Consider the following 19232-nt stretch of genomic DNA (forward strand, 5'->3'; position numbering starts at 1 on the left):
AAAAGATTAATAAAGTTTGTATTAATCTTAACATGGTATCAGAGCCAAGTTAAACCTATTTTCTTTTTTTTCCCTAAACCTCCTACTCACTGCCGTTCCGGACGATGTCGTCGTCATCGTATCTCCTCCGCTCGGTCGTCGTTCCAGATGACGACGTCGTCATCGTTCCAGACGACGACGTCGTCATCGTTGGTAGTCATTCCGGACGACATCGTCGTCATCTCGTCAAACCACTGCCGGTCTAAATCCCTCTGGTCCTGTCTCCCTCTGTTCTCCATTTGGCGTACATGACCACCATCTTCACCGATATCTACTTCAGACTCTTCGTCGTCGCTCAATCGTATGGAGCTCCTCAGCCTGCGTTTGAGATTCCGTCGCCTCCACCACGGGCTCCACCGGGGAGGACTCTTTGGCCGACGGAGAAGAGGAAGCCATTCTATTCCCCCTCTACGAGAGCAAGAGAGAGTATAGAGCCCAGAGCAGAAGAAGGGTAGGGCCACGAAGCCACAATCATTGTGCACAAGAGCTCCTTGTTTACCGAACTGGGTAGAAATCGGAGCCATCTCCCGTCAATAGGGCGACCTTGCCTTATCCGCCTTGATCTTTTCATTTATTCACGGTCACATGCTTCTTCCCTTGCTTCGGCTTTACCTGAACTGGGGCAAAAGCACGATTTCTTGTACTAGAAGCGGTGTGGATTACTAAACAAGGTCCGTGTATTTGAAGCTTTCTCTGTGCACTCCACGCCAAGCGGGTCACCATCATGCCTAAGGTTATCCAGCTTGCAGGTCCCTAAGCACTGACAAGCTACCTAAAGCCAAGCTACAAGGGCACAACCGAGGCGCTGAGGCTTGTTTAAGCTTATTACTGTGCTTCAATTGCTGCTATTATCCTTGCATCCTTTTTTTGTCTACATGGCATCATTAACTGATGTTGCTCGCCCTATAGAGATTGTTCTGAATGGCTTCAACTACAATGCATGGGCCCAACAAATGTCGATTTTTTTATTGGTCGGAGATTATGGCGTTTTGTCACTAGAACAAAACAAAAACCCACTAAAACTGACACGCAATCAACAGAAGAGTTTGATGAGGCTCTTGATGAATAGGAAAGTACTCACTGTAAGATTTTTTCCTAGTTTATTAATACATTCGTTCCTACTGTTCAGAGTCTACTTCCTAAATTTCGTAATGCCAAACTTGCTTGGGATTTTTTGGCCAAACTATACAACTGTGGTAGTGATGTTGCTCTCGAGTTTCAATTGGAAACTAGGCTTTCCCAGATGCATTAGGAACCTGGACAATCTATTGCCGAGTTTCATGCTCAGGTTAGTGGCATTTGGGATCAACTTTCTCAAGCTGACCCTACTTTTTCTAATGAGCAGTTGATTAAACATTTTGCTGCATATCAGGATCGTCATCAGTTTATATACTTTATGATGCATAATCGGGACGAATTTGAGAATACTCGAGCTTCTTTGTTACATCGATTTCCTCTTCCTACACTTGAGATTGCTCTTGCAGAGCTCATTTCTGAGGAGACACGCCAACAAACTCGTCGGGTTCATTCTACTGATATGGTCTTAGCTATTGCTCCATCTTGTTCCTCGTCACCAGCTACTCCTGCTGCAGCTGTTGCATCTTCTAAACCGCATCATTTCAATGGCCAGTGCCACTATTGTAAGGAAGACGGTCACCGTATTTTCGATTGTCCTAAGAAGAAGGCCAAGGATGCTCAGGATGCTCTTAAGACTAAGGCCTTTTCCTTTTCCAAGCATATTGTTGTTGTCTCCACAAGCTCCTCAGTTTCTGCTCCATCTTTTGCACCTCTTTTGTCGTCTCTTTCTGCAGCTGACCTTGAGGCAATTATCACTCAAGTTCTATCCTGCACTTCTACTGCCTTATCAATCTCCATAGGTACCTTTACTGTAACGCCCCAACCTGGGTCTACCAAGGAGCACTGCGTCTCTCCTCCTCCACCTGGATCATACAATAGGGGCGAGCCTTATCAGACTAATGACTGGCCCCACAAACCAACACATGTCATTCTCAGTGTGTTTTGTCCTCACTCACACACTTCCTGAGAAAACTTCCCAAGTGGTCACCTATCCCAAGATTGCTCCAAGCTAAGCACGCTTAACTATGAAGTTTTTATGGGAAAGCTCCCAAAAAGAAAAGTGCACCTTGTTGATATGGGTAGTAACATCTAATCTTTTAAGTCTTTCATCCATGGGGTATCACATTCTCCCCCACTTATAGAACGCAATGTCCTCATTGCGAACCCACATTTCCAAACCCAGGCGATGTGAATCTCATCACACTTCTGACTGGGTGTTGACTCTGATACCATTTGTAACAACCCCCCTTTCGGGCGTTGTCACTTTCCCTTAGGGATCTTGTGCTCGTGGCAACAACGGGTACCTATCAGAGCACTCATTGAGATTGAGGCGTTACGTATCGTCGTCCCTCAATTTAGCAAGCCCCCAGGCGGAGAGTCTTACTTCACCACAATCATTCATAAGCGAGAGTTCCCGAGGATCGGGGGTAACTACCCCTTTGCTCTGATACCATTTGTAACGCCTCAACCTAGGTCTGTTAGGGAACACTGCGTCTCTCCTCCTCCACCTAGATCAGACAATAGGGGGCGAGCCTTATCAGACTAATGACTGGCCCCACAAACCAACACGTGTCCTTCTCAGTGTGTTTTGTCCTCACTCACATACTTCCTGAGAAAACTTCCCAGGTGGTCACCTATCCCAAGATTGCTCCAAACTAAGCATGCTTAATTATGAAGTTCTTATAGGAAAGCTCCCAAAAATAAAGGTGCACCTTGTTGATATGGGTAGTAACATCTAATCTTTTAAGTCTTTCATCCATGGGGTATCACATTCTCCCCCACTTATAGAACGCAACGTCCTCTTTGCGAACCCACATTTCCAAACCCAGGCGATGTGAATCTCATCACACTTCTGGCTGGGTGTTGGCTCTTATACCATTTGTAACGACCCCCCTTTCGGGCATTGTCACTTTCCCTTAGGGGTCTTGCGCCTGTGGCAACAACGGGTACCTATCAAAGCACTCATTGAGATTGAGGCATTACGTTTCGCCGTCACTCAATTCAGCAAGCCTCCGGGTGGAGAGTCTTACTTCGCAACAATCATTCATAAGCGAGGGTTCCCGAGGATCGGGGGTAACTACCCCTTTGCTCTAATACCATTTGTAATGCCTCAACCTGGGTCTGTCAAGGAACACTGTGTCTCTCCTCCTCCACCTGGACCAGACAATAGAGGGGCGGGCCTTATCAGATTAATGACTAGCCCCACAAACCAACACGTGTCCTTCTCAGTGTGTTTTGTCCTCACTCACACACTTCCTGAGAAAACTTCTCAGGTGGTCATCCATCCCAAGATTGCTCCCCAAAAGAAAAGTGCACCTTGTTGATATGGGTAGTAACATCTAATCTTTTAAATCTTTCATCTATGGGGTATCACATTATTCCCCACTTATAGAACGCAACGTCCTCATTGCGAACCCACATTTCCAAACCCAGGCGATGTGAATCTCATCACACTTCTAGCTGGGTGTTGGCTCTGATACCATTTGTAACTCCCCAACCTGGGTCTGCTAGGGAGCACCGCGTCTCTCATCCTCCACCTGGTCCAGACAACAGGGGGGCGGGCCTTACTAGACTAATGATTGGCCCCACAAACCAACATGTGTCCTCAGTGTGTTTTGTCCGCATTCACACACTTCCTGAGAACTTCCAAAGTGGTCACCCATCCCAAGATTGCTCCAAGTTGAGCACGTTTAACTATGAAGTTCTTATGGGAAAGCTCCCGAAAAGAAAGGTGCACCTTATTGATATGGGTAGTAACATCTAATCTTTTAAGTCTTTCATCCATGGGGTATCACATTGTCCTCGTTGCAAACCCACATTTCTAAACCCAGGCGATGTGAATCTCATCACACTTCCGGCTGAGCGTTGGCTCTGACACCATTTGTAACACCCCAACCTGGGTCTGCTAGGGAGCATTGCGTCTCTCTTCCTCCACCTGGACCGGACAACAGGGGGTGGGCCTTATCGGACTAATGACTGGCCCCACAAACCAACACGTGCCCTTTTTAGTGTATTTTGTCCTCACTCACACACTTCTTGAGAAAACTTCCTAAGAGGTCACCCATCCCAATAATGCTCCAAGCCAAGCACGCTTAACCGTAGAGTTCTTATGGAAAAGCTCCCGAAAAGAAAGGTGTCTGTAACGATCCGAACTCTTAAACCTAAGTCCGGCGCATTATACTTGATAATATTTTGATAATTCATAATCCATAACATACGCAGTAGAAAACATAACCATAATCTCCATATAAGATAATACCAGAGTTTACTAATTCTAACTACCAACCATAATAAATTAATCATCCACTAATACCAGTTTGTTTCACAACTATCCTTTCATAACTAACTTAAAACATAAAGACATAAAACATAAAATATATATATTAGAATTAACATAAAAATATACTCTTTTTCTTATATCTTCCAAAAAATGTTATAAAATCTCGAGCTCTCAAAGCTCAATCCTGAGAAATCTTGAAAAAAAAAATGAATTCATATTCGAGTGAGACACATCTCAGTAAGGGAAGAAATAATATATTAAACTCAGCGTGTGGCCATAATAAGATTATACATATCATTTTCTAATATTTGAAAATCATTAACATGATTTCTTGAAACCATTTTTTGATCCTAATCAAACACATACAAATGTTTAACCCACGAGATTACCTAAGGATAGGGGTGATTACCCGCCCATACAAGTAGCACCCCTCTGCTCTGATACTTAGGTAACCCTAAGATCACAATTAAAACATACCAGAGCACTCACCTTACTCAGTAAGCCCTCAAGTGTTAAATTGATCTCGTACTCACGCATTCAACAATAGTTTACCGGCAAAGGCCCTAAGGATAGGGAATTCTACCCGCCCATACAAGTAGGTTCCCTCTGCCCTAGTGCGTTATGCAGCTACTGCCATATCTAAAGCTATTAGTTCACTCGCCTTACTCAGCAAGCCCTCAGGCGAAGAGTATGCCTTGCCCAATCGTAACATGTTCTACGTACATAAATACTTCTAATATCATATTACATCGTTCTTTCTATCATTATTCAATCATACACATTTGTTCATATTAATGGCTTAACATTGTATTGCATTTCACTTTAAGTGACTCTATCCCATTTTATATTGTTCACATTTCACATTTCATTACTATTTCATTCATTTCCCTTTTAATTTCATTTCATTTCATACCCAGCATCTTTCAGCTGTTTTACTCAGCATTTTTCATTTGTTATACATTTACCCAGTCACTTTCAGCTGTTTCACATTTACCCAGCCACTTTCAGCTGTGACACATTTACCCAGCCACTTTCAGCTGTGACACGTTTACCCAGCCACTTTCAGCTGTAACACGTTTACCCAGCCACTTTCAGCTGTGACACGTTTACCCAGCCACTTTCAGCTGTGACACATTTACCCAACCACTTTCAGCTGTTACACATTTACCCAGCCACTTTTAGCTGTTTTACCCAACATATTTCAGCTGTTTACATGGTTGCATTAACACACACAAGTAAGATAGTCCATGTCATGTTTTATTCACAATACATTACTTACTTAACCTACATCTTATACATTTAACATATATTTCCACACAGCAATCTATTTACTCATGCCACACAATTTAGTAATAAAATTCATACACTGCCTGTAAAATAAGCCAACTAACATTTAATGTTTATATACTAAAAATACCTTTCATTTCTTACATAAATATTCTGAAAATATTTTTTCACTTTCATCAGTTCATTTTCACATATACATATATAATAAACAGTCCTAAACTCGAAAAACATAATTTAAATGGTTGGCATTTTACCCATACTGAAACATATACACGTACATATAACACAGTTTATTTTTCCATTAAATTCATAAAAATTCTGATTTAATATATATTTTTTCCCTTACTTGGTTTCTTGAACTACGCCAACAGGAACTCCGAAAAAAATACCTGCGGCGCTCACCCGGGCCCTGAATAAAAAATTCCTAATTCCAATAAATTTTTCTTAAATAAAATATTATTTAAATATTTCCTAGGATCATAATTCCTGAATAAATAAATATACCTTTAAATTTAGTCAAATTGCCAAAATTTTCAAATCCCACTCTGGCTTTGGAGTAGAGCTTAGAAAACCTCAATTAAAAATTTATCCACGTCAAAATGACGGCAACGACGACTAGGACCCCGTGGTGGTGTCTGATCGTCGATTCAATAGTAGATTTAACCAGAAATTGAGAAATTAGGGAAGATATACCTTTCCCTAGGAGTGGTGCCTACGCCGCTCCCACGACAAATCCGTTCTAGTAGAAATGTCAGTGGTGGAGCTAGGAACCCAACGGCACCTTCCGTTTCCCGATCGGTTGAGTATTCGTCGAGAAATAAGGGGAGAAAGAGAGAGACGAAGACGGAGAGTGGGAGAGAGCACAGAGAGAGACGCAGGACGCCTCTGGAAAAAATTCCTCTGCGCAGGAAGCTTGAGGCTTCCTTAATTTTTATCTTTTCCTTTTTTTTTTAACTTACTTTTACTTTAACTTAACTTAAATATACTTATATATATATATCTCCATTTTAATTACATTAATTAATTCAAGTTAATAATATTTAACTAATTAATTACTAATAATAATTTTAATTATATATAATTCTCTTTTTTTTTTCTATTTTCTTTATTTGTTTATTTAATACATTAATTTAATAGTATTTAACCGATTAACTAATCAATAATTACTTTTAACTTTAATTAATTAATTATTATTATTTTTGGTTATTACATTATAAACCTGGGTCTGCCAGGGAGCACTGCGTCTCTCCTCTTCCACCTGGACCAGACAACAGGGGGCGGGCCTTATCAGACTAATGACTGGCTCCAAAAACCAACATGTGTCCTTTTCAGTGTGTTTTGTCCTCACTCACACACTTCCTGAGAAAACTTCCCAAGTGGTCACCTATCCCAAGATTGCTCCAAGCTAAGCACGCTTAACTATGAAATTCTTATGGGAAAGCTCCTAAAAAGAAAGGTGCACCTTGTTGATATGGGTAGTAACATCTAATCTTTTAAGTCTTTCATCCATGGGGTATCACATTCTCCCCCACTTATAGAACGCAATGTCCTCGTTGCAAACCCACATTTTCAAACCCAGGCGATGTGAATCTCATCACACTTTTGGTTGGGTGTTGGCTCTAATACCATTTGTAACGACCCCCTTTCGGGTGTTGTCACTTTCCCTTAGGGGCTTTGCGCCCGTGGCAACAACGGGTACCTATCAGAGCACTCACTGAGATTGAGGCGTTACGTATTGCCGTCCCTCAATTCAGCAAGCCCCCGGGCGAAGAGTCTTACTTCGCCACAATCATTCATAAGCAAGAGTTCCCGAGGATCGGGGGTAACTACCCCTTTGCTCTGATATCATCATGTAATGTCCCGTTTTCGGGCGTTGTCACTTTCCCTTAGGGGCCTTGCACCTGTGGCAACAACGGGTACCTATCAGAGCACTCACTAAGATTGAGGCATTACGTATCGCTGTCCCTCAATTCAGCAAGCCCCCGGGCGGAGAGGCTTATTTCGCCACAATCATTCATAAACGAGAGTTCCCGAGGATCGGGCGTAACTACCCCTTTGCTCCACTTGGACTAGACAACAGGGAGCGGGCCTTAATGGACTAATGACTAGCCCCATAAACCAACACGTGTCCTTTTCAGTGTGTTTTGTCCTCACTCACACACTTCCTGAGAAAACTTCCTAGGTGGTCAACCATCCCAAGATTGCTCCAAGCCAAGCACGCTTAACCATGGAGTTCTTATGGGAAAGCTCTCGAAAAGAAAGGTGCACCTTGTTGATATGGGTAGTAACATCTAATCTTTTAAGTCTTTCATCCATGGGGTATCACATCTACACCTTGGTTTATTTATTCTGCCTGTTACAATCATATGACCTATGATTCCTCTTTAGTGACACATAAGCATTCTTTAAATCCTGTTACCTTAATTTATACTATTGATGGTTCACATATGTCTATTAGTTATCTTGGTCATATTTCTACTCCTACTTTTTCTATACCTGACACATATGTTGTGCCTAACTTGTCTCTCAATCTCCTTTCTGTTGGTTAACTTGTTAAATGTGGTTTGATCTTAACCTTTTCTCACAAAGGTTGTGATGTGCAGGATCCAAAGATGGGCCAACTTGTTGGGACCGGGTGTAAAGTTGGTCGCCTTTTCGAGCTCACATCTCTGCATTTGCCTCGTTCGTGTTCTCCTCCGTCTCTTTCTGCTGCTGTGTCTTCTAGTGTTTGGCATTCTCATCTCGATCATGCCTCATTGTCTCATGTTGAGTCTTTAGCTTCTAGTGGTTGCTTAGGAAATGTTAAATTTGAACATTTTGATTGTATGCCTTGTCACCTTGGGAAACATAAAACTTTACCTTTTAATGAAAGTAATTCTTTGTCTTCTGCACCTTTTGATTTGATTCATTCTGATATTTGGGGACCTACTCCTGTCCTTACCAAGGGCGGGTCTCGTTACTTTGTCATTTTTATCGATGATTACTCTCGATATACATGGATTTATCTTTTGCATGATCGCACTGGGTTATTTAATGCTTTTCGTGACTATAAGCAGATGATTAAAACTCAGTTTGCTTGCACCATTAAAGTCTTTCGGTCCGATAATGCCCTGGAATATACTTCTACCCCTTTCATTGAAGAACTTTGAGAGGCCGACACCTTATCCCATCGATCTTGTCCATCTACCTCCCAACAGAATGGTCGTGTCGAACGTAAGCACCGTCACATTCTTGACACTGTTCGCTCTTAACTCTTCTTTGCATCCCTCATAGAATCCTTTTGGGGTGAAGCTGCTCTTATCGCTGTTTACACTATTAATCGGGTTCCAACCCCTACTCTTTCCAATAATCTCCATATGAGGCTCTCTATGACAAGATACCTGATTAATCTCTTCTCAAAGTCTTTGGTTGTGCTTGCTTTGTTTTGCTTCCACCTCATGAACATACAAAACTTGAACCTCGCTCTCGTCTCTGTTGCTTTCTTGGTTATGACATTGAATACAAGGGTTATTGGTGCTATGACCCTATAGCCAAGCGTCTTCGAGTCTCTCGGCATGTTCAGTTTTGGGAACACAAAATGTTCACTAGTATCTCTCCATTTTCTTCCGATTGTCTCTCATACTCCCTTATTTTCACTGATCCTGCCATCGATCCCTCTCCCGCTTTCTCTTCTAATGTAGGTCATGCCAGCTCATCAGGTGATCCCTCTGCGTCTACTGCTCTCGAACTTGGAATGTCTGATGATCCTACTGTCGCTTCCACTCTGCCTGAGTCCACTGATTTGGATATCTGTCGTTCTAGTTGGGTAAGGGCACCTCCTACCTATCTTAGTGACTTTCACTATTTTTCTACTCTTGACTCCCTTCACGAGCCTCACAGTTATGGCAAAGCTTGGTCTGTTCCTGTTTGGCAGCAAGCTATGTCTGAAGAACTTGACGCACTTCACAAAACTCATACTTGGGATCTGGTTGACCTGCCTCTTGGTAAGACTGTAGTTGGGAATAAATGGGTGTAGAAACGAAAAACAAACTCCGATGGTTCTGAAGTACGACATAAAGCTCGTTTAGTGGCAAAGGGCTTTACTCAGGAATATGGCATTGATTATGAGGAGACATTTGCCCTTGTTGCTTGTATTACCTCCGTTCGCTCCCTTTTGGCTGTTTCCTCTGCTCGGCGGTGGCCTTTATTTCAGATGGATTTCAAGAATGCCTTCTTACATGGTGATTTAACTGAGGAGGTATATATGCAGCCCCTTCCTGAGTATCCTCATTCTCCTGGTCAGGTTTGTCGTCTCTGTCATGCTTTATATGGGCTTAAGCAAGCTCCCTGTGCTTGGTTTGCCAAGTTCAGCTCTACTATTGCCCAACTTGGGTTTGCCTTTAGCCCCTATGATTCAGCTCTTTTTACCCGTCACACTGCTACTGGCATCACTCTTCTACTACTTTATGTTGATGATATGATCATTACTGGTAATGATACTTCTGGTATTCATGAGCTTAAGCAATTTCTGTGTCGGCAGTTTGAGATGAAAGACCTCGGTTCTCTTTGCTACTTCCTTGGCTTAGAAGTGTCCCCTACCTATGATGGCCCAAGCCAAATATGCCTTACCAATTGTAAGATAACTGATAGTCCACTGGAGCCCAACATCAAACTTCGTACTACTAATAGGGAGCTCCTTCCCGATGCCACTTGTTACCGACAGCTTGTTGGGGGTTTGATTTATCTCACTATCACTAGACCAGACATTGGCTATGCGGTGCACCTTGTTAGCCAGTTTATGTTGGCTCCTTGTTCCGTTCACTATGCAGCTGTTCTTCGCATCTTATGATATGTGAAGGGCACCTTATTTCATGGCCTTTTTTTTTCCTTTCACTCATCCTTGACGTTATAAGTTTATTCAGATGCTGATTGGGTAGGGGACCCTACTGATCGTCGGTCTACCACTGGTTTTCTTTTTTTACTTGGTGACTCTCTTATCTCTTGGCGGAGCAAAAAGTAGACTGTTGTTGCTCGCTCTAGCACTGAGGCTGAGTATCGGGCTCTCGCTGATACTACTTCTGACCTTCTTTGGCTTCGTTGGCTTCTCCAAGATATGGGAGTTCCTCAGCCCTCAAGCACTCCGCTTTATTGTGACAATCATAGTGCTGTCCAAATCACTCACAATGATGTCTTTCATGAACGCACCAAACATATTGAGATCGACTGTCATTTTGTGCGTCATCATCTTCAGGACGGGACACTTTACCTCTTGTCAGTTCCTTCGGCTAATCAGTTGGCTGATATCTTCACGAAAGCTCATCCACCTGGTCGTCATTGTGCTTTAGTCGGCAAACTCTAGATGTCATCTTCGATACCACCTTGAGTTTGAGGGGGGATGTTAGTATATCTCCCTAAAATACCCTTGTACCCTTGTATGCCTCCTTCTCCTATAAAAGGGATGGCCTTGTACAGTTGTATTTGTACAAAAAGATTAATAGAGTTTGTATTGATTAAAAATTTAATTTATCTTAACTTTAGGAATATTAACAAAATGTATTGCTACTTTTCAATTTTTAGTTTTTATTTATAATTTTCAATCTTCATTCCTAGTTTTCATGTTCATAATTTTCAATAATGGTCAAAATCAAACGATCCATTAGTTTGGCACAAGGCTCCATTACTACAAGTTGAAGGATTGCCTTTGGATTTTTTATTTTTTAGATTTCTCTCGGGAGCATTTGATTTTTTTATATCAAATTCATATATATAGAAAGTGATTGTTAGATGTCAATTGAAAAGTCACAGGTGTCTCAAATGAAAAGAATTCAATTGTTAGATTGGTCGAATATGTGGTTTATCTTCAAATTTATCTCTCAAATGCAACGAATGAAAGTAGTTTAGGGTTGATTAGTCATTGAATACAAATTGATTAGTCACTAAATATCAAGTAAATTAGTTTAGCTTGAGATTTTGGTGGGATTTTTTTTAATGGTAAAGAAATAATTCATTGCCATTCCAAACTCACATATAAGTTTATAACCCTTCTAAATCCATATTGCATTTTTATTCCCCATATTATTATTTTTTCCATTTTACTTTCCATGTTGTACTAAAACTATCAAAATAAGTGATAAATAAAAAAGAAGTGAGTTTTTCTCTATTCTTCGTTTTTTTGCTAGAACTTGGTTATAACAAGTGGTCTTCCTTGTCCCCTATTTATCATTTTTTCAATTTTTTTAAGGATATTATTTTAATTTTTACTTAATGAAACTATTTTTGTTATTTTTGTTGTCAAAATATTATTACAAATAATATTGTATGTTGTTATTGTTGTTGCAGTTGTGTTGTTAAGATATGTAATATTATTTTTGTTGCTGCAAAAAATCGAACGACTTTCATAAATCATCCTTCAACCGCAACCACCTAAAAAGAACCAAACGAGGATGTCTTGGAGAACCTGAGGTGTATTCTGGGGAATCACTCTGATGCATAAGTTAGGGACTATGGGAGGCTTTAGGTTGCAACAGTAAAAAAAAGTGAATGAGAATGAGATGTTTACCTCTTCTTGGAGTACCCTTTTTATAGCAACGGAGGCATGTTATTCTTTGATTTAGTATTCATGGGCATATTATTAAAATTATGGGGAAAGTTATGGATAATTTAAGGGCATTTATACAAGGGTGTTAATAGTGGTTTGATAACCGTAACCCTTCATGAATATGTCTATTGACTTTTGATATAGTAGTTATGTAGGGGTATATATGATAGTTTCATAACCGTAGCCCTTATGATTGTGCCTATTAATTTTGGGTATATCAATTGCCCCCCCCCCCCTCTTACTCTCAAAATTTTTAAGTAAGCTTCTTTTATTCAAGAATATTTTGAGGTCCCTTCTCGAGCCAATTTGGGGAGCTTTTGACACAATCTGAGCCAGTTGCAGAGTGTCACAGCTCGATCTGAGTTGGTTACTAATAGGGGTGGCAAAACGGGTTAACGGGCTAGGTTCGGGCGGGTCATAAATGGGTTCGGGTTAAACGGGTTCAAGTTCGGGTTGATCCGTTTATTAACAGGTAACTAATATGTAAACCCAAACCTACCTGTTTAATAAATGGGTTACCCATTTAAAAATATAATTTATTTTTCTTAATTTTTTTTTTAAAAAATTCATATAAAATGACATGTTTTTTTTTAAATGACATATTTTTTATATAAATAATTTTTTAAACATTTCATACCCGGTACCCTCCCCCCCTAAGCAGGTGGCCTAGCTAACACAGCAAGGACTTACACCAAACATCATATACTCAGACACTTAGTTCCCTTAACGGATGTGGAATTACCCCAAAATGCCTCTTGCACCTACATGGAACACGACCCCATAGGGCCACACGTCCGATTGGGAATTCCTGTTGATTCACTGAACACCCTTTTTCCAACTGAAAGCATTCAACATAAGCTTGCATCGTCTTTTTCACACTTAGGTGCACAGCATGCCATTGGGGGGTACTGCAGGTGCACCGGCTGACAACTGCGTGCCTGCGGAAGCTAGCTTAGGGTGATTTTCTAGAACAACAAAGACTTTGGACATGGAAGGTTGTCCTACTTTAGCAAGGTGTACGCCTAAGGTTGTGGCATTGGAAGAGCTAGGGACTCTAAAGAAGGTGGTTGGTGGGGAGCTATGCGACTTTCTACGTATTGGGGTGAGAATCATGAGATGAGATCTCAGATATTGGATTTTGGGTAGCAGGGAGATGGGACTCGGGAGTGAGGCAAAGAAGAGAGTATGCCCCATAGGGGGTACTGCCGCTGTGACGGGCTGATGGTTGTGTGCATGCGGCCTTGCGTACTGGTAAGAATCGTGAAATAAGATCTTAGATCTAGGGTTTTGGGTAATAAGGAGACGGGACTCGGGAGTGAGGCTTCTCGTTGTGAGCCACAAGGGAGAGCTAGAGAGGGTAGGGTTACTAGGTTAGGGTTTATTTTAATATATATATATATATATATAGAGAGAGAGAGAGAGAGAGAGAGAGAGAGAGAGAGAGAGATAAACGGGTCACCCGATGGGCACCCAATCCAAACCCGCCTAATTCGTTTAATGAACAGGTTGGGTCTGGGTTGACTGTTTATAAACAGGTCAACTTGTATTAAACCCAAATTTGATTTAAATGGGTAGGTCACGGGTCACCTTTTGGGTTTTGAATTATTTTGTCACCCCTAATTACTGATGATTCCAGCTCGATCTCAGTCGATTACTAAGGATTCTAGCTCAATTCGAGCTGGTTATAATGTTATTTGGCTTAAACTGAGCCGATTATCTTACTCTTTGGCTAAACCCGAGTTGGTAATTGGATGATTCGGCTCAACCCAAGTCAAGTGCCTTCTTATTTAGCTCAATTCGAGTAAGTCATTCGAGAGAGAAAAAACACTACTTCGAGCTCAAACGCTTAAGGAGTAAAACACAAAGGTATATCTTTCCTCCTTCTAATTTATTAGTTAGTTCATGTTATGATTCACTTGATGCATTTTGTGTTAGATTATTATTGTGAATCATATAATATTTTTGTGATTGCATGTCATCTTATGAGAAGCTAAATAGGAATATTTTTTTAAATGCTCATAAGATTTTAGAAATTGTTGAAAATAAGGTTAGAATGCCTTAAATGCTTAAACAGTGTATAATGCTTAAAATTCTAAACCTTAATATACACTATTGTTATACTAAGAACCCTAAGAAAATCTAGTCAATATGTGAGTTTTAATGATCTTATCCAATCTAAGCTTAATATATATACATATAATTATGATTGGTTAAAAGATGATAATATTGACTAGTGCATGCTTATATCATTATCAGTTCTTAAATTAAATCTCATAAGCATGTTTAAATAAATCTCATTCAAATGGACATTATTATTTTAATAATGTTATATATCTCAAATATAGCATATCTTTGTCCATCACATAATATTGAGTTTTAGGAAATTGATCCTATGCTATGTAGTGTATAATCCTAAACTCATAATTGAGTTTAAACAATAAATCATTTTCAAATGATAAATTAAATTCAAAGCATTCATAAGCTCATCCTCATATTTGAAAATATTTGTTATGCCAAACACTATTAATTGAACATATAATTTTTTGGCTGCATAACTGAGGGGGACCAGAAAATTTAAAACTCATCCAATAAGCAATAAATTGTATTATACTTATCTTATTATATTTATTGGATGATTTGTTGGTACTGAATGCAAATATCCATTTGTACTAAATGATTATATTCTTTGATGAATGAATATTTTCTTTTAACTGCTTTGATACCAATTGTTGAAATGGGTGTATTCCCAAGAGGGGGGTGAATTGGGTATTAAAATTTTTCTTCCTAGGTTTATCCAAATCAGCAGCAGTAATATACAACCTAGGGTCTGCCTATATAATCGTAAACCCATTCAATACACGTACAACATATAATGATATAAAGTATTTGCACGATATATTATCGGGGTTCGGCCAATATTGCCTACGTCCTTGGCTCAGCTTGTAAGCCCGAGGATTACCACTATTGCTCATTTAACGGGTGGAGCGGCACCGATTACAACCAAGTCAAATTACGAGAGCTGATCTCAGCCTTTACAACCTGATCCTTACAGTTTAGATCAACACCCCTTCAGGCCACGCCTAAAATACAACAGATATTCAATATAAATTTTGTGTACAATTTCAATACTTCTCCACAAGCAGATATGTACCACTATATGCTCAATACAATTACAAATTGAACTTCCATATGATATGAAAGTATAAGTTCAGTGAAGTCTAAATGTGACTACTCTTAAGATAATTTCAACGTTATCAAGCAATATGTGAGAGTGGTGTGAGTATATCTTTGTGTTAAAAATGTGTATATCAATCACAAAGAATAACCACAAAGAATTCAATAATACACTCAAATATCTCTAGAGCAAATATTAAGTGTAAGGTATAGGAGATATTTGAAATCAAGTTTGTTTGACAAAAATATTTCACAAAGCACAAGAATAAGCCTTTTGTCGCGGCATCCCGGAGCGCGTGTGCCCTGGGGTGGCGAAACAAAAATTATTTTATATTTTTCAGGAAAAAAATAGGAATGGAATCACCACTAAACTTTTAGTGTGGTTAGAACACTTAATTACTATCCAGTTAAGGGTAAAATGGGTTTACGTTACCAAAGCTGGGGTCGGGAGTTTGGTTATGCGAGGGGAAGGTACGAGCACCCCCTACGCGCCTGTTCTTATGAACGGTACCTAATTAATTATGAAATTATCCCAAAGTAAATTTAAAAAGTCTTTAAAATTACTCTCTTTTAGTGAATGTTTGAAATACCAAAAAAAATATATACAATATATATTCCCTCATAACCGGGGGACGTGAAGCCCGAAAGAGCTTATACCCTCTTTAATTGCAATCATAAGGATAAAAATCGAAAATAATCATAAAAACAAATAATAGTATACAATAATAATAATGATAGTAATGAGAATAATAATAATAATAATAATGAAAACAAAAATGATAATAATATTAATAATGATGATGATAATATTAATAAATAATAATAATATAATAATAATACTAATATTAATAGTAATAATAAATAATACAATAATGATAATAATGATAATAACAGTGATAATAACAATAATATTAATAGTAATAATAATAAATACCATAATGATAATAATAATAATGTAAGAACCCGAACCGTAATATATGGGTTAATTGTGTAAAAGAAGAGTAAAATGGTAAATTGAGTAGGGTTCGTCGTCGAATTTTGAAGGCTCCTCGTTGACGAAATTTAGAGACTTGTCGACGAGGGAATGCCGAGAGGTCCGGAGGAATTGAAATATCTAGCTCGTCGATGAGGCCACCGACTCGTCGACGAAGCTAATAGAGGATTCGTCAACGAAGACGCCAATTCGTTGACGAATCCACCCGGGTCAAAGGTTCTATAAATGATATTTTTAGTTGCTTTGGGACTAAGTTTCCCAAAACTCTCTTTAGAACTCGAACAACTCTCTCTATCTTCGATTTCTTCGCCGTTCGTCGCCCGATTTGTAAATCGGACGTTACTACAAGGATCAAGGAAGGATTCTCTACGTTTCTAGCGGATTGGAATTCCGTTTCACGCGTTTTCAGGTTTCGGGCTAAAATTGAGGTAAGACTCGATTTTCGTTTCTGATTCAGTATATGTATAGTAGGACGAATTGTAAACATGTATTGTACTGTGGTTTGTAGGTTTTGGAGTCTCGGTTTGTAGTTTTGGGAACCGTAGAATTCGTAGTTGGAATTTGGGTTAAGGTAAAGGGATTCTATTTATATAAGTTTATTTTCGAAATCAGGATCGGTAAGCTTGTAGACTACGATCGTATGTATGTTTTGGTAACTTATTGGGGAAATCTATCTAGTAAAAATGCGGGATTTTCAAATTACAGTTTTATGAAAATTTTGGGGATATTCGGGTATCATCTTTACTTGGTTTGGAAAATTGTTAGTTACGTTGAAACTGTATTATTGAGGCGACCGTAATCCATATTTGCATAAACTGTATACTTTAATTTGTAAATGATATGATTTGCCGTAAACTAAATAAGTGTGGTTTGTATGGTTGTATGTATTTGTTCCAGGTATTTGTAAAACAACTATGTGGCGGCTAATTACCGTACGCTGAAATGTATAAGAATGTAAGTTCCAAAATGATTCTAGGGATTTGTAAAATAGTTATGTGGCGGCTAATTACCATACGTTGCCCCATGTACTGGTTAACTACCGTGGGCGAGAGTGGCCGACTCTATATCCAGGGTGTGAAATATCACCAGTTTGTTCCAGCTAGTCACCGATGGGTGTGTTCTACACCGTATGGAGCAATGTAATCACTGTGGGCCTGGGTCGTAGTTGCGTGTGTAGCAATGTAATAGTTGTGAGACGAGGTGACCTTGTGTAATTGCGTATGGAGCAATGTAATCACTATTGGGCCTCGGTCGTCGCAACGTAGTTGCATGTGTAGCAATATAATCGCTGTGAGACGAGGTGACCTTGTGTAGTTGCATATTGAGCAATGTAATCACTATTGGGCCTCAGTCGTCGCAGCGTAGTTGCGTATGTAGCAATGTAATTGCTGCGAGACGAGGTGACCTTGTGTAGTTGTGAACTAGTGACGACACTGACCGTATGTTTTGGGTATCGTATGCACTGAAATGGTTTTTATGAAAATACTGGAACTGTATGTAACTATATGGAAATGTTTCGAATTGTATCTTATTTTATAGTGTTATGAAATATGTAAAATAACACTGGTATGCCACACACTGATATAACCTGCTTTCTTTCTTACTGAGAGGTGTCTCACCCCAAATGTACGTACAATGTTTTCAGGTCCTTCAGGTAGCCGTAAGTAGCATCCTAGCATCTGGAAGTAAGGGTGTCGTAGCTATTGCTAGTACCTATTAGGTACGAGTTTTGGTATCCAGGCTGTCGGGATGGTTTTTGTAGACACCTGAGGTATGTTTTGTATTATGGGAATGTATATCATAACTTGTATAGACTCTGGTATGATACTGTATATGTATAAAAGATTGTATTTCGCTGCGTATTTTGATGAGTATGGATGTTTATGTGTATGTATATGAAGCATCTGTTCACCCCACAGGGTCGGACCCTCTTTTTGTATTGTATCATGGATGTATTAATTGATACAGAAATAAGTAAGGTCACTAAATTCATACCTGGGACCCATTTGCGGGTTTGGGGCGTGACAAATAATAATAATAATAATAATAATAACAATATTAGTAGTAAAAATAATAATATTATTTATAATAGTAATAAAGATAATATGCGTATTTTAATAATATGACACTTATCTTAAAATGAACACACAATCAATACATATAGAAACAAAATTACCAAAACTAAGGAAACAATCTACTCATCAAATTATGGAAACCAAGTAACCCTAAGATTAACAGGTAATTATACAAGGACAAGAAAGTGGTGAAATTATGGAAACGAATACAAACTATTCCTAATATGTAGACAATCAATATGGTGACCAAATATAAAATTATAGTAATAAATCAAAACAAAAATCAACATATCATTCTAAATTTTTGCATGTTAAATACAATAATAAAACATGACAACCATCTTACACGTGATATGATAACAAAAACCTTAATATGAATAATACACATTTGAATCAATACCACAATAGTAAAAATCTTACACAATAGAAACACAACAAGATAACAACCCAAATCCTAAGAATACATATTACACATTAAAACAATATAAACTTTACAATATGAATATTAATAAATACCATCATGATAAAATCTTTCAATATGAATATGACGCGAATAACAACCACACCCTAAAAATACATATTAAACATACAAAAACCCTAAATACGTACCATAATGACAAATACCCTGAATATTAAACCTATAATATAACAAAGAGAACCCTAAAAAATTTTAATAAGTACAATGACAACAAAAAAATAAACTTATATATTTAAATGTAAAAATAGTAT

Source organism: Malania oleifera, chromosome 10 (genome assembly GCF_029873635.1).
Source record: "Malania oleifera isolate guangnan ecotype guangnan chromosome 10, ASM2987363v1, whole genome shotgun sequence".
In the NCBI taxonomy this organism is placed as follows: Eukaryota; Viridiplantae; Streptophyta; class Magnoliopsida; order Santalales; family Ximeniaceae; genus Malania; species Malania oleifera.